Genomic DNA, 8,976 nt, shown 5'->3' with positions numbered 1-8,976 from the left:
CACGTCCTTCATGTTATCCTGCTCTCGCTGTGTTTGCCCATCCGTCGTCTTTAAGGTGAGATGTGCGTCTCACCTTTTTCCCTGGATCTCCCTCTGGACTCTGACTGCCTCCCTCAATCCTTGACTCCCCCCTGCTTGGACACGGATCTTGCCTCTTAACTCCTGCCCTATGGACTTCCGCGTTCCTTCGCTCTCGTCAACACTTTGGTAACACACGCCTCAGCTAATCACACACATAGCCTCACACCACACACACTTTTGGATCTCGTCCACACTCCATTTCCTTAGTTATTTTATATTGCTTGATTATATATATATAGTATATATCAAATAAATCTTTGTACACTACTGCCACCTGGTGTTAGTCTGCCGTCGTCCCCACTTAGTACAACATAGCAGGTTCTGAGGCATGTTGCGATATTAACATCCATGTAGACTGAACAGAGTCGTCCCAAGATAGAACTTTGAGGTAAACCCCGAGTGACCTCAGGACACGATTATGTGACTAATGAACCAGGAGAAGAGGTTCTGAGGCATGTTGCGATGAGTATTAACATCCATGTAGACTGGGAACATAGTAGTCCTAAAATTGAGCCTTGAGGTACACTCCTTGTCACTTCAGGATGTGATTATGTGAGTAATGACCCAGGTAAAGAGTTTCTGAGGCATGTTGTGATGAGTATTAACATCCATGTAGACTGGGAACACAGTGGTGCTAATATTGAGCCTTGAGGTACACCTCTAGTGACCTCAGGAAAACAAGAAGTACCCCCCAGCCGTCTGAACACATTATTGGATAAGTATTTGATCGGGTTTTTGAAAGGTAAACCTGATCTCCTTGGGAACCTTTGGTGCAACAACCGTCTTGACCAATCACACGTTGGCGTGATGAAGACGCAAGATGGATGACACACACCTCACAACTTTGTGTGTCTTTGTGTTTGGCTCACATGACAAGAAATCATCAAAACAGGTCAAGATCCTGATGCCAGAGCAGGATCTGAATCCAATCAGGTCTTTGTGCACGCCGACACCGCAGATGTTTTACACACACACACACACACTGGTTATCATTTGGAATGGGGACCAAGCTTTTGGATAATGACTTGTGGGGACCACCCTTTCTACAGGTTGTGGAGGCATAAAAAAAAAATGAGGTCAAATGGCCACTGCCCAGATAGCTCATACACGTCTGCTGTTCATACTTACTGGGGACCCTGGGGAAAAAGAGTTAATACCTTCCATGAGGACCAAATTTAAATAATTTTGCATAATTTACACAAATTTATACATGACTATTGAGGACCATTTAAAAAAAAAAAACGTTTAAATGAAATATGACATGATCCTCAGAATACAACACTGCAGCTGTCCTCTTAGAGGAAGTTTCACCACTGAAATGTTAAAGCAAATCCTGCATCTTCTGTGACATGACTGAAAACTGTTACTTAGCAGCCATGAAGTTGTCTGCAACTCCAACTACCATATATAGAAGGATGGAAGGATGGCAACTTCAGATTGGATCTGACTATCATTTAAAAAGGTTTCCCTTTAGGGGACCTGTTTTTCTGGTCCCCATACCGTCAGAAGTCCCCAAAAGGTGTGTAAACTGAGCGATGTCCCCATTAAGTCCGAATTGCCAGAAAACACACACACACACACATCTTCCAAATCACACCCTTCCTCCCAAATTGGAAACGTGTGTGTGTGTGTGTGTGTGTGTGTGTGTGTGTGTGTGTGTGTGTGTGTGTGTGTGTGTGTGTGTGTGAGGCAGTAAAGTGAAAAATTGTCCCCTCCTGTGGGGTCAAAGGTCCAAAGAAAATCATTGATATCAAATCAGCTGTTTTTCTTTTTGCTAAGAGATCAACTTTCTACATTTTTCTTTTTCCGTGCTCAGCATGTGTGTAGTGTGTAGAGTGTAGTGTGTAGTGTGTAGTTTGTTGTTTTGTTCCTCTCTTCTTCATCCACATAATGGTGCTGCATGTCTCACTCTAAAAGTCATTTAAGTGAGTGTGTCTTTATCTCTATATGTTGTATCTTTGTGTATCTTTGTGTATATGAGTTGTGTGTTTGTGTATATTTGTGCATATGTGCTGTATCTTTGTGCTAATGTGTTGTATCTTTGTGTATCTTTATGTATACCAGTTGTTTCGTTGTGTATCTTTGTGTATACATGTTGTATTTTTGTGTATCTTTGTGCATATGTGTTGTATCTTTGTGTAGCTTTATGTATAAAAGTTGTTTCTTTGTGTATGTTTGTGTATATGGGTTGTATATTTCTGTATCTTTATGAATACGTGTTGTATCTTTGTATAAAAATGTTGTGTCTTTGTGTATCTTTTTGTGTATGTGTTGTATCTTTGTGTATCTATGTTGAAATGTGTTGCATCTTTGTTAATCCTAGTGTATGTGTGTTGTATCTTTGCGTGTGTTGTATCTTTGTGTATCTTTGTGGTTTTGTGTTGTATCTTTGTGTAGCTTTGTGTATTTTGCTTATGTTTGTGTACATTTGTGTATCTTAGTGTATCTTGTGTATATGTGTTGTATATTTGTGTATACGTGTTGCATCTTTGAGTACCTTTGTGTTTTTGTGTTGTATCTTTGTGTAGCTTTGTGTATTTTGTGTATATTTGTGTATCTTCGTGTAAGTGTGTTGCATATTTGTGTATTTTTTGCATCCTGTGTGTCTTTATGTATTGTGTTTATTTTTGTGTATATGTGTGTATCTTGTGTATCTTCATGTGTATTTGGAGTGTATTTGTGCATTTTGTGTATGTTTGTAGAAATGTTACACAACATAACACAACTTCACAAGTAGGAGTGTGATAACAGGAAAGTGCAGTAAATGAGTGTCTCCATGGCGACAGCAGGTAGTACACAGTAAATACTCACGTGTACTTGTGCACACGGTCTTGGTTGATCACCTGCACCACACCCACTGCTTGTACACACAATTGTGTATTTAGTACACACCATTTCCTGCGTGTCTTGGTGGAATCAGAGTTGAAAATATATTTATAAAGGGATATTTATAAAAGATGGAGTCGTGTGCAAATGTTACTTTTTTCTTCTTCTTTCTTGTCTTTTTCTGCAGTTTTTCCTCACTTTGCTGTGCCGTCTCCCCTCCCGTGTCTCAGCTCTTCAAGCAAATGAAACCCCGCCCTCCTCAAGACGTCTTCCTGCGTGGCGAGATGGAAGCCCGAGCGTCTATTTACTCATGAATAATAAAAAAGGCGGGTCCTTGATGCCCAAAAATGAAGAGAAGCTTTCATCCCCGCTTAGCTCGCCGACTCAGCGCTAATTCTCACGTCGACGCGGAAATATTGCAATTATTCAAGTTGTCTTTTTGGACTTGGCTGCTCAACTCGATCTGAATACGACTACGGCGGACACATCTTCACCCAGGAACAGACCATTCATTCTTCTGTTCCTTGCCACAAAATGAGCGTTTCAAATGAAAGGAAGTTTCAAAGTTGAATGATCAAGCAACCCCTCCACATTTTTCTTCACTCGTCAGGAATGATCTGCAGAAAGTGACCCCAGCTGACTTCCATCGCAGCCTTTCCCCCAGGAGGGGGAATGCAACAAATACAACACACTATTTTTACGCCTGATGAATGTAATAGTTTATATTTCATCTTGAACAATATAATATATAGTTTATATTTCATGATAACAACATAGTATATATTTCATATTCATGATCTATTTTCATCTGCAGCATGTGTAAAATGAAATGTGCGCACGTACGAAGCGCATCATAACGGAGAGCAGAGGAGAGGAGAGGAGAGGAGAGGAGAGGAAAGGAGAGGAGAGGAGAGGAGAGGAGAGGAGAGGAGAGGAGATATTTTAACATCAACAGCAGCAACATCTGCAAATTCCTCAGGGCATCACAACTAAATCTTCTTGGATCTTCTCATGTCGATTTTATCTCGTCTTCTCCTCCTCTCTGTTTAACAGCAGGGTGATGGTATCTCTTCTTCTTCTTCTTCTTCTACTTCTTCTTCTTCTTCTTCTTCTTCTTCTTCTTCTTCTTCTTCTTCTTCCTCTTCTTCTTCTCTCTGTTTAACAGCAAGGTTGATCATGTGACTGATCATGTGACTGGTCCATGTTCCGCATGTAGACAACTCGCTTCTGCTCCTCTGGGATCGACGACCTGGCTTGAATTACTACTTAACTCAATTTAACTTAACTTAATTTAATTTAAGATTACAACCTGGCCTGAAGTACTACTTAACTTAACTTAACTTAATTCAAGATTACAACCTGGCCTGCACTACTACTTAACTTAACTTAATTTAAGATCACAACCTGGACTAAGTTACTACTTAATTTACCTTAACTTAATTTAATTTAAGATTACAATCTGGCCTGAAGTACTACTTAACTTAACTTAACTTAATTTAATTTAAGATTAAAACCTGGCCTGAAGTACTACCTAACTTGAATTAACTTAACTTAATTTAATTTAAGATTGCAACCTTGCCTAATGTACTACTTAATTTACCTTAATTTAATTTAATTTAAGATTCGAACCTGGCCTGAAGTGCTACTTAACTTAAGTTAACTTAATTTAAGATTACAAACTGGCCTGAAGTACTACTTAACTTAACTTAACTTAACTTAATTTAACTTAATTTAAGATCACAACCTGGCCTGAAGTATTAATAACTTAATTTAACTTAATTTAAGATTACAACCTGTTCTGAACTACTACCTGACCTGACTTAACTTAACTTAATTTAATTTAAGATTACAACCTGGCCTAAAGTACTACTTTACTTAATTTAACCTAACTCAATTTAACTTAATTTAAGATTACAACCGGGCTTCACGGTGGCAGAGGGGTTAGTGCGTCTGCCTCACAATACGAAGTTCCTGCAGTCCTAGGTTCAAATCCAGGCTCGGGATCTTTCGGTGTGGAGTTTGCATGTTCTCCCCGTGAATGCGTGGGTTCCCTCCGGGTACTCCGGCTTCCTCCCACTTCCAAAGACAAGCACCTGGGGATAGGTTGATTGGCAACACTAAATGGTCCCTAGTGTGTGAATGTGAGTGTGAATGTTGTCTGTCTATCTGTGTTGGCCCTGCGATGAGGTGGCGACTTGTCCAGGGTGTACCCTGCCTTCCGCCCGATTGTAGCTGAGATAGGCGCCAGCGCCCCCCGCGACCCCGAAAGGGAATAAGCGGTAGAAAATGGATGGATGGATGGAAGATTACAACCTGGCCTGAAATACTACTTCGCTTAATTTAATTTAACTTAATCTAAGATTGCAACCTGGACTGAAGTACGACTTAATTTACCTTAACTTAATTTAATTTAAGATTAAAACCTGGCTTGAAGTACAATTTAATTTAACTTAATTTCATTTAAGATTAAAACCCGGCCTGGAGTACCACTTAACTTAATTTAACTTAATTTAAGATTACAACCTGGCCTGAAATACTACCTAACTTAATTTAATTTAACTTGATTCAATTCAAGATTACAACATGGACTGAAGTACTGCTTAATTTAACTTAACTTCTTTTAATTTAAGATTACAACCTGACCTGAATTACTACTTAATTTACCTTAACCTAATTTAATTTAAAATTACAACATGGACTGAAGTACTACTTAACTTACCTTAACTTCATTTACTTTAAGATTACAACGTGGCCTGAAGTACTACTTAATTTAACGTATCTTAATTTAATTTAATTTAAAATTATAACATGGACTGAAGTACTGCTTAACTTACCTTAATTTAATTTAATTCAAGATTACAACATGGACTGAAGTACTACTTAATTTAACGTAACTTGATGTTAGATTACAACATGGACTGAAGTACTACTTAACTTAATTTAACTTAATTTGATGTTAGATTACAACCTGACCTGAAGTACTACTTAATTTACCTTAACTTAATTTAATTCAAGATTACAACATGGACTGAAGTACTACTTAACTTAAATTAATGTAATTTAATTTAATTTAATTTAAGATTACAGCCTGGCCTGAAGTACTACTTAACTTAACTTAACTTGATGTTAGATTACAACCTGACATGAAGTACTTCTTAATTTACCTTAACTTAATTTAATTTAAGATTATAACAATGACTGAAGTACTACCTAACTTACCTTAACTCCATTTAATTGAAGATTACAACCTGGCCTGAAGTACTACTTAATTTAACTTGATTTAAGATTACAACTTGGCCTGAAGTACTACTTAACTTAACATAACTTAATTTAATTCAAGATTATAAACTGACCTGCAGGACTACTTAGTTTAACTTAACTTAATTTAAGATTACAACCTGGACTGAAGTACTACTTAATTTAACTTAATTTAACTTAATTTAATTTAAGGTTACAACCTGGCCGGATGTACTACTTAACTTAACTTCATTTAAGATTACAAACTGGCATGAAGTACTACTTAACTTAATTTAACTTAACATAACTTAATTTAATTCAAGATTATAACCTGACCTGCAGGACTACTTAGTTTAATTTAACTTCATTTAAGATTACAACCTGGACTGAAGTACTACTTAATTTAACTCAACTTAATTTAAGATTACAACCTGGCCTGATGTACTACTTAATTTACCTTAACTTAATTTGATTTAAGATTACAACCTGGCCTGATGTACTACTTAATTTACCTTAACTTAATTTAATTTAAGATTAAAACCTGGCCTGAAGTACTACCTTGTGAACGACCCGTGCCGTCTTGCGGGTTCCAGGGACCACCAAGGAAAGACATGCCTTTGAGCAGGTGTAGACTTCTTTATTTTTCTATAAACAAAAGTATTTTGCGTGTAGCTTTTCAACCTTCCCCGTTGTCTGCCTCTCGCTCTCACTCTCTTCCGGGTTGCACGCGCTGCTGCTTGTGTTGTCGTCTATCTCTCTCGTTCCTTCCTCGTATGAGTTGCTCTCGCTCCGCACCATCACCCCCCCCCCCCCGTTCTCTTCTCTTTCTCCCCTTTCATACAGCGAGAGGAGATACGTTAATCGTGTACATGTGCGCGATCCACACACCAGATCTCGCTCGCCATCCCCGCCTCCTCGCCGCCATCTTGGGACGGGCTCTAGCGTGCCCTGCCTCTCTGTCGGACCGTCGGCTCCGCCTCTCCACATACCTAAATTGACCTAATTTAACTTAATTTAATTTAATTTAAGATTACAACCTGGCATGAAGTACTACTTAACTTCATTTAACGTAATTCAAAATTACAACCTGGACTGAAGTGCTACTTAACTTAACTTAATTTAACATTACAACCCGGCCTGAAATACTACTTAACTTAACTTAATGTCATTTACAATAACAATACAATAAATCCTATTATTAAGAATGATAGACACACAACAACAGTACAATAAATCATTGCGTTAAGAATGTTTTTGGTGTCAATGTTGATGTTTTTGTTTAAAAGATAAAAAGTGATTTGTCTTTCTTCATGCCAGACAGGACTCATGTTAGCTTCCACCGACCAATCAGCTTCTTTGTTGATTCCAGGTGTGCACGTCAACATGCTAACTAGGTCATGCATCACTATAAGACTTAGAGTTTGCAATACACACACATATTTATATATATATATATATATGCGGTCCCCATACCGTCAAAAGTCCCCTAAAAGTGTGTAAACTGAGCGATGTCCCCATTAAGTCCGAATTGCCAGAACACACATATACACACACATCTTCCACATCACACCCTACCTACCAAGTTGGAAACGTGTGTGTGTGTGTGTGTGTGTGTGTGTGTGTGTGTGTGTGTGTGTGTGTGTGTGTGTGTGTGTGTGTGTGTGTGTGTGTGTGTGTGTGTGCATGTGAATATCAATAATGAGTTTGCATCCTTTGACAAAACTTTGAGCGATTGTGTCAGCAGGAAGTGGCGTGAAGAAGAAGCTGAGATGTTTCTTCTTACCTACACGCTTCCTGCCTCTCATAGATCATCGTGTGGAGGACGCCACCGACGTCGTGAGGTGAGGACGTCTGGCTGACACCATGATGCCGCTTCTTCTCACGCGGGGAATTCTCACCTCATCACAAATTCCTTCAGCGCCGTCGTGTTGATCTTCATGTTTGCCATCTCTGGATGCTTTTCATCCCTTTGCTCCTCTGCAGCCTGACAGCCAGTCTGCACACACACACACACACACACACACACACACACACGCACACACAATCTTGTATTTGTTACCTTCATGAGACCTCCAAAAAATGCCTCCCTCTTTAGGACCAGCCTTTTTAGATCTATAAAGATGTGTATTCACAACATTTAAAAAAAAAATATATATATATATATATATATATATATATATATATATATATATATATACCTGCGATGAGGTGGCGACTTGTCCAGGGTGTACCCCGCCTTCCGCCCGATTGTAGCTGAAATAGGCGCCAGCGCCCCCCGCGACCCCGAAAGGGAATAAGTGGTAGAAAATGGATGGATGGATGTATATATATATATATATATATATATATATATATATATATATATATATATATATATATATATATATATATATATATATATATATATATATATATATATATATATATATATATATATATATATATATATATATATACATACACTGTCACGCCTATGGTTCATGTTTTGTTTTGGTCATGCTATGTTTAGTTTTTTGGACATTTAGTTTTGTTTTGCATTTCCTTGTTTGTCTTACCATGCCAACTGATTTAGTTTTCTGTCAAGTCTGATCATGAGCATTACCCTGAGCATCCCCAATCTTATCTGTTCTCAAAGCTAAGCAGTGTCTGGCCTGGTTAGTACTTGGATGGGAGACTCCCTAGGAATACCAGGTGCTTTTGAGTCCAAGTTCCTTTTTTTTTTCACTCCCTGTTTTGTTACCATGACAACCAATCAGTTCACCTGTCTTGTCTTACACCTGTTTTCACTTATCATGTTCATTATTTAAGCCACAGTTACCAGTTAGTCAGTCT

At 38.2% G+C, this 8,976-nt stretch overlaps 1 long non-coding RNA gene across 1 annotated transcript; it reads right to left on the bottom strand.

Moving 5' to 3' along the window:
* Positions 1-3,783: 3,783 nt before the first annotated feature.
* On the bottom strand, positions 3,784-8,146 carry LOC133558858 (uncharacterized). Its single transcript, XR_009808041.1, has 2 exons — positions 7,928-8,146; positions 3,784-4,061 (listed from the first exon to the last, which is right to left on the bottom strand). It is a non-coding gene; the product is annotated as an uncharacterized LOC133558858 (long non-coding RNA).
* Positions 8,147-8,976: the final 830 nt, after the last annotated feature.

Source organism: Nerophis ophidion, linkage group LG09 (assembly GCF_033978795.1).
Source record: "Nerophis ophidion isolate RoL-2023_Sa linkage group LG09, RoL_Noph_v1.0, whole genome shotgun sequence".
NCBI classification, from domain to species: Eukaryota; Metazoa; Chordata; class Actinopteri; order Syngnathiformes; family Syngnathidae; genus Nerophis; species Nerophis ophidion.
Note: the sequence above shows the minus strand (reverse complement) of the source record. Positions and strands in the feature narration are given on the sequence as shown.